Below are 8,241 nucleotides of genomic sequence, written 5' to 3'. Positions count from 1 at the left end.
TCAGGAAGAGCCTCATCATTGTGCCCAGGACAGTCATTGAATGTGAAGAGGAAGGACGTCTTCAAACTCTCATGCCAAGGAGGTGGCAGAGCAGGGACACAGGGTTCTTGCCTCCAGGTCTTTCCATTTGGAAACAAAGATAGCAACAAGGCATGCTTAATTAGGGCTCTTTGTGTTTCCATCTGAGCAACCCCCTCCCCATTTTCCCCTTTTGAACTCATATCACATAAATCTTACTAATGTGAAGCTTTGAAATGCATGAATTTATTCTTGAAACTAGAATAATTAAAGTCCACGTTTCTGTTTCGTCAATCAGAACATTATTGAACTTCCAGAAAATTTTCTTGGGTTTCAGAAGACAGGGGTGTATTCTGAGCTCTGTACTTCTGAATGCATATTTTTTAATCAAAAATAACTCTTTGAGGGTCTTACCAAATGATTCTCTTTCCTCAGCTCCCCCCCACTCCCCCACCGTGTTGGGACTTCAGGTGTGGTCTGAGAACTAATTCTGCAGTTTGTTGTTTGTTTGTCTAAAAGCAAGGAAAAACCTTCATTCTGTTCTGACAATGAGCTATTTTCTTCATTGTCTACTTTAAGAAAATGTAATATCAAAAGATCCACCCTTCATTTCTCATCGCTTGGTGCATCCAGAAAGCAGGAAATATGACATCATGTCCAGCATGGCAATTTTTGGCAGAGTTGTCTGCGTATTAAGAAGCCATTTTTCCCTTTCCTTTGCCATCTTGTACAGTCATTTTATATATAATGATGGGTTTATCATAACATTTTCATACACGTATATGAACTTTATTTTAAATATACATAGGAGATGAAACATTTTTCAATTATGGCTCTTCCTTGGGCCGTGTCAGATTGGACTTACCAGAGAAAGCCAGCTACAAGAGTATGCTAAGTTCTTTGAGTTTTAGTTCTGAGTCTGCCACCGGCCCATTCCTGAGAGAGCCTTTGAAAGTCTTGCTCCCAGTTCTTCCATTGTTAGATGAGATTTACAATCTGCTACAGAGATCCTGAGGAGGAAGCATGGAAGGATGGCCAAGCGCTCTGAAAGCATTAACTGGTTATTAATGATTTAGGGACACAACAGCTTTCATGTGCTGGGGAAAGGAGCATGTGACACATCCCATTTTATCATGGAGCATGCCTGTGAAATGTCTCCTACCCAAGCTTCTCAGAAAACCATCTGATTCCTTTAAAAAGAGACTTTAAAATTAGTTCTCATTTTATGATGCTCAATGTTCTCTTGTGGCAGTTGTCTTATTGTGTTCCCAAGAAAAAACCCTGGGTGGTATAAATAATACACAGCCAGCACTCCCAGTGTGTGGGCTGCATGGCTGTGGATTCAAGCACTCTAAGATTGAGATATTCTTTTTTTAGAAAAGCATCTGCACTGAACATGTATAGGCTTTTTTCTTTGTCATTGTGCCCCAAGGATTCAGCCTAACCACTCACAGACATTTTACATTGAATTGGCTACTATCTGCAATCCAGAGATGATTTGTACATAGGAGCATAAGCACAAGTTATATCGTGCCATCAGATGATCCAGTCTAACCAAAGAGTCTTGAGCATGCAAAGATTTTGCTATCTAGGTGGCTGGCAGGGCAAGATTTTAGAACCAATTCAGAAAGATTCCAAGGCACAACTGTATTTTCTTGAAATGGGACTAAAAGAATACCCTACAAATACTTCTTATTTATACAAACAAGTGTTTATTAATATTACCCTCATGTAAGGAATATTCTGGGTTAAGACACCAAGGGAAAATGTTAATTCCATAGCAACATCAAATATCCAATGTCACTGTATATTTTTCCTTTATAATCCTTGATGAATTGGCGTGTCACTTCCTAATCTCAAAATGGTTGCTACAGCTCCTCAAGACATATGAGATGGAAAGGAAGGAATCTAACAATATTTATTCCTTTTTTGTTTGTTTTGTTTTGTTTGTTTGTTTGTTCTTAACAAAATTTCCCTTACAAACCATTCGTCTAGCCCTGAATCAAATAACCACTGATAAGGTAAGAAAATTAGAAAGTATATCAGTTACATTTCTGTTGCTATGATAACACCACGACAAAGCACTCTATTGTCTTTTATTTGGGAAGAGTTTATTTGGGCTTACAGTCTCAGAGGGTTAGAATCTAGGATGGCAGATGGGAGCCAATCATGGCGGGCATAATGGCTGGAACAGCAGGCAGACAACTCATTTTTGAATTTCAAAAACCAAACAGAAAGTGAACTAGACATGGTGAGAGTCTTTAAACTTTCAAATCCCACCTCTCCTGTCATATTTCCTCCAACAAATCCTAAATGACTCCCAAATCTCTCAAACAGCTTCATCGATTAGGGACCAGGTGTTCAAATGCTTGAGACTGTGGGAGACATCTCATTCAAACGACCACAGACAGCAATGTGGATATTTTATTGTTGCTATGGTTTTGTTTCTTCCCAAGTACGTCCTTCTGACTTGCTTGGGGGGAAGCCACAAGGAAAAGGGGCCAAGGTCAGTGGAGAGTCTCGGGGATGCCCCCTGTGCTTTGATGAAGAAAGTCCTTTTGGCAAATGGTAGCTATTCAAAACCAGTTTCTCAAGAGCTGTGGAAATATGTGATGATAGCTTATAAACTTAACTAGTATTATAAGGTGGATGAAAGCCACCCCGAACGGTCTCACTTGCTCGAGTACCACAGATTTTGTGATGCTACAGGATATAGGATTTCTCCCTAGCAGATGCAACAGTCCCAGCTTGCTAGTGTTTCTTTAATCTGTCTTCCAAAACCTCTGACTGCTTTTTGCTTTCCTTGTTTTACTAATTATCAAGAGAAGTGCAGTAAGGTCACGATGAATATGTTAGAAGAATGAGTCACTTAACAGAGACCGCTGTGGGGAGGACAAATGTGTGGGTCCTGTTGGGGTTTCTTTAGAAAAAAAAATGCTGGAAGTGTACAATGTATCAAAGGAGCACTTACTCTATGGGAGGATGGGGACAACTGGGTTAAGGAAAGGCACTGTTAGTGCGGCATGCCAAGGGACAGGAGTGGCAGCCAAGGCTCTCTCACACTGAGACAACATTGAACGTCTCCAGAAAAACTCCACAGACCCCTGCCACATTTGCCTGTAGAAAGAGAATGCACAGCAAAATCAGAGCCTGGCACATACACAGCTTCTTAGAGCAGAAGTTCTCAACCTGTGGGTCAAGACCCCTATGGGGTCACATATCAGGTATCCTGCATACCAGTTATTTACATTATGGTTCATAGCAGCAGCAGAATTACAGTTATGAAGTAGAAACAAGATAATTTTATGGTTGGGACTCACCACAACAAGAGGAACTGTATTAAAGGGTCACAGCATTAGGAAGGTTGAGAAACACTGCCTCAAAGACTTTAAATGCATACAATTTGTATGGTATTTGAGAATTTGGAAAAGGCAGAGTTTAGTTCCCATTCCTTGCAAAATTCTTATTACTAGGGTTGTTAAAGCTGCTATTGAGCCCCAGTCTACCACACCCATAGCTACCAAATGTGCAGAGGCAAGAAAGATTCTTACAGCAAAAGAAGTTTCCCTTAGGTGCGGACTTAAATGGACTTCATCTATGTCTAAATTCAATGGACAAAGGCTTAATTTAGGATAAATCACGCAGACGGCAGATCTGGTGTCTGGAATATAAAACTAACAGTCTCTGTTCCCCAAGGACCTTGTTGGTGCTAGGCTCTACTTTTAGTACATGTCTGTCTTTGAATCTCACAGCAACCCTAAAGTGGCAGGAAGTGTTTGCCGAGCCAGCATTGAGCTGAGAAACCTGAGGTGCAGAAAGGTTGGTTGCACAATATAGGAAAGACAGGAGGAGCAGAGCCAGGTTTCACAGCATGGCTCTTGAATTTGTTTCCTCACAGCTAGAGCGCAGTGCTTGCCTGATGTGCAGGGCTGGAGGAACTGGCCACCAGTAGTAGTCCCTTTACTTTTAAGTTGCTGTTTCCTGCTCATCTCCTAAGCAGTGAAGGCATTTGGGACTAGATCACTCTTCCAGCAGTAATTAAAGATGGCACTCTTAAAGGACCTTCTGTTCTGCCCCCTCCATTTGCTACTGATCTTCGTCAGATTTAAAGTGGCATTTTGCCCGAGAGTCTCCTTGAGATTTCAATCCATATCAAAAGCAACTTTTTCTTTTGTAAGAAATCCTCCAAAGTCAAAGATGTGTTAGTTGTTTTTTTCAGTATCCTGATCTCAAAACGCCAGGGTTAGGAGAGAGAAGCTGTCAGAGGAACAAGAAACCATGAGAGGAAACCAACCCAGACAGGAGCTACACAGGAGGCGCCGCTGTCGCTGGCCCTTCGGGAATCCTCTCAAAAACCTGCCCGACACTGTCCCTGTGTTCTGGCTGGTTACCACTATGAACTCATAAATCATCCCAACACTCATTGGCCTAAAATAATCCTTTATTTTTCTCATGAATCTGCAGTTCGGCAGCTGGAAGAAGGCAGGTGTCCTGTTTAGCTGGAGTAGCTTGAAGACTGAGGGTGCCTGAATGTCAAAGTCTCTAATTCCTATTCACTTGCCAGCCTAAGGTGTGTGTGTGTGTGTGTGTCTGGGTGCATGTGTGTGTGTATGCGTGTGTGTATGTCTGTGTGTAAGTGTGTGTGTCTGGGTGTGATGCTGACTGTCAGCTGGGACACCAAAATCTTTCAGTAGTGTGGCTTGCTTTCCTGACAACATGGGACCTCGGCAAGAATCTTGGATGGAGAGGACAAGTGGCAGCCATAGTGTCCTTTAGTACTTAGCCTTGAATTAACATAGTCCTTTCCTAAAGTCCCAAGACTCAGATTCAAAGAAAGTGTCATGAACATCTTGTTAAGAGCAGAAGGCTGTCGAAGGCTAGCTCAGAGGAGTGTCACTCCTCTGGAATTTTCTCCTTGGGGAAAGGACACAGTGTAGTAAAGGGGTGATCCCTTTCAGACTTACCACTGCAAAACAAAGCAATGGTTGTCTAGAATTTCAGTTTGTATGTTAATTCAACTTTTGGGAAAAGCTTATTCATTAAAATCATTTTCATAATTCTACCTGCGTGAAAAAATTTTTTTTCCTGGTTCAAGCTTTTTCTAGCATACGCATACTCTGAGGGTTCTTTGTTTATTATTTAAATTATTTCATCTGTGTGGGTTTTATTGTGAGTTTTGCTTGCATATATGGCTGTGCAACTCTTACATGCCTAATGCCTGCAAAGGCCAGAAGAGGGTATGCGAGCACCTGGAACTGGGCTTAAGGATATTCATGTGCTGCAGTGATGGCAGTCAAACCGTGGACCTCTGGAAGAACAGCCAGTGCTCTTAACCACTGAGCCAGGCTTCCAGGCCCCTGCAGGTTCAGTTTTATCCACCACAGAAAGTTGCTAGAGATGGCTTCTCTGGGTCTCTGATTGCCAATGATAAAGCCACCTTGGGCACAGGAATCCTTTTCAGTGACAGATTGGGACACTTGGTGTCTGTGGCCTTGAACATAGACAGAGAAAAGGAAGGTGAATGGAACAAAACCAAAGCCATGCAGTTGCTTTGGACGTGGGAGCTTTTCAGTGACACCGGGGACAGTAGGGTAGACTAGGGAAATGATTATGTAAAAAATACAAAGAAATGGACATTTTCCCACTATCGCGGGCTTTTCTTAGAGACCTTATAAATAGTACAAGTGACTAACCGATCCCTTCCTTTCCCTCCTCTGCCACATACTGGGTGACAAGGCAGGAAAAGAAACCAGATAAGTACCAGGCTAGAGTGGCTGAATTTGTTCTTGTTTGTCCATGTTAAGCTTCCTGATCCAAATGGCTTGGGGAATGAGTAGTCAAACTTAAAATACAGATTTCATATTCTCTGTCTCTCTCTGTCTCTCTGTTTGTCTCTCTGTCTCTGCCTCTGTTGATCTCTCTCTCTAGTCAGAAATCATAGACTAGAGATTCTATAAGTTGAACAGAGTTAACACGAGCCTTTTGGAGAAAACATTATCAGTAGGTGTGTGATCAATGAAGACATCAACCAAGGCTCTTTTATCGGCCTCCTGACTCTCATAGATACATACAAACATCTTTCTGTATACCATGTGACCAAACACTCATTTATACCATAAGAGCAATCACTAGAAAGAAGAGGGCTATGCAGGCAGGATGACGATTCCCTCCGTGCTTTTGTTGCTTCCTCTCTGGCTTTTTCTCTCACTTGTGACCTACCAGCTATTAAGAGCCCAGGCCCCCTTACATGCTTCAGGCTTTCCTTCCACCAGCCTGGAGTTGACTGTTTTCAGTCCATGGAAAGAGAAGAGCCTTCCAAATGCCAACTTTGAACACCAGAACTTGGATACTAATCATTCCTGTTCCAGTGTGATGGCAGGGATGGGGAGAGGAATATCTTGGTTAGAAGGAGGTGATGCAGGTGGGATGGTCAGAGAGTGTGAATCAGTCAGAATCATGGTCTGAAATGCTAGCCAGAGTCGTTTCTGTGTTATGCATACCTTTAATTTTCTTTTTTTGTTTACCCTCTTTAACTTTACACCATAATGTCCAGTCCAGAAAATCAGTGAAGTGTAACACAGGAAATTAAGAATGGTTTGGACATTTCCCCTGAGCCCATAGCCAGATTTGCCCACCTAGCCATATAATTTGTTTACACCTTCTTAGAATAATCTCAAACTGAGTTTTCTTACACTAAGTTTGAAAGTTTGGAGTCAAAACAGGACATTAAAAGAAGAGTATCATATGAAACAGAAGTCTGCCTTTCTCTTCATGGAAGAAGTTTAACTCACAGGGCCCATGAGATCAAATCTCGGTATATTTAATTCCTAAAGGCTCCACTCCAAATACTGTCACACTGGAGCTAGGACCTCATCATATAATTATTGGAGGATAGAAGAATTCAGTCTATAGTGGACAGGTTCTGGAGTGTTCTAGTCATTGTGACAAGCCCTCTTCTTTCCGTGGGAAGAACCTGCAAGGCCCTCATTCCTGTTGTCCACCTAGCTTGGGGGATAAAAGACAGCATTGGCTGAGGGGCCTCACAGCAGCATCTAAGGCCATGTGTATGAGATCTGGCTGGTCCTGCAGCCTGTGGAGAAACATCAATGATTCCTGTAAAGGAAAGGTTCAGGAAAAGCCAAGGGTCAGATGAGAAGGATTAGTGTAGCGGGCCCTAACAATAAAAGGTAGTGCTCACATCCTGGTACATTCTTACCTTGACATTTGCAGGCTGTGAGCAGGGTAATACTTTGTTTTTCCTTTTGAAATAGGGTGTCAAGGCCACAGGCCACAATAGCCTTGATTTCACTAGGTAGTCAAGGAAGAATTGAACTTCTCTTCCCCCTGCCTCTGCCTCTGCCTCCCAAGTACTATGAACACAGGCATGGACCATCATACTTAGGACACACCACACTTTGTGAATTTGCATTTCATCCTTGCTCAGGGACCATGCTACATCTCTGTACCTTTCCAATTTTAGTAGATAGGGTATCCAACAGAGTACAAGCCATACTTTTATGCCAGTTTTTTAAAAGTATGATTGACATAACCCTGGGGCATGTGACTCATAGTTTGCCTGATTCTGGTTATAATATTTCACATCATTTGACCCTTTTTAATATCTCTAGGCCTCTTTGCCTCTGTGTTCCTGCTGTGTCAAGCACAGGGGTATGTCTGGTCTCAGCTGGCATCTGGGCAATTTACAAGTATAATCGTGAATAGTTCCTGAACTAGTCATTTCAGCTCTACCAAATTCAACATACTTTTTATATAATTTTTCTGACAGGTTCTGGCAGCATGCACATGTAAGTCTGGTCCTTGCAAGTTGGAAGCAGGAGTTTCAGGAGCTCAAAGTCGTCACCAGCTACCTTGAACTCTTGAGGTAGCCTGGATTACATAAAACTTTGTTTCTAAAACCCAAAATAGGAGTCAGAGACATTCTTTTCCTTCAGAGGAACCAAGTTCCATTCCAACACCCACATTTGGTGGCTCACAAATGCCTGTAATTCTAGGTCCATGGAACCTGACTCCCTCTCTGGCTCCTTGGGCACCTGGAATCAGATATGCTCATATACATATAATTTTTTAAAATAAAAATAATTTTTTAAAAAGACCCCCCCCAAAAAAAACAAATGAATGAAACAGGAGAGGAGAGAGTAAAATAGGATGGCTCATGAAATAAAGGAAATTCATTTTACACATGCCTGAACCATAGAGTGAACT

General features: G+C 42.1%; 1 pseudogene; it reads right to left on the bottom strand.

The window, feature by feature from the left end:
* Nucleotides 1–7,417: 7,417 nt before the first annotated feature.
* On the bottom strand, nt 7,418–7,513 carry LOC115031986 (U6 spliceosomal RNA; annotated as a pseudogene).
* Nucleotides 7,514–8,241: the final 728 nt, after the last annotated feature.

The sequence above is a fragment of the Mus caroli genome, unplaced genomic scaffold (genome assembly GCF_978045245.1).
Source record: "Mus caroli unplaced genomic scaffold, Mus_caroli_1 scaffold_11, whole genome shotgun sequence".
NCBI lineage: Eukaryota > Metazoa > Chordata > Mammalia > Rodentia > Muridae > Mus > Mus caroli.
Note: the sequence above shows the minus strand (reverse complement) of the source record. Positions and strands in the feature narration are given on the sequence as shown.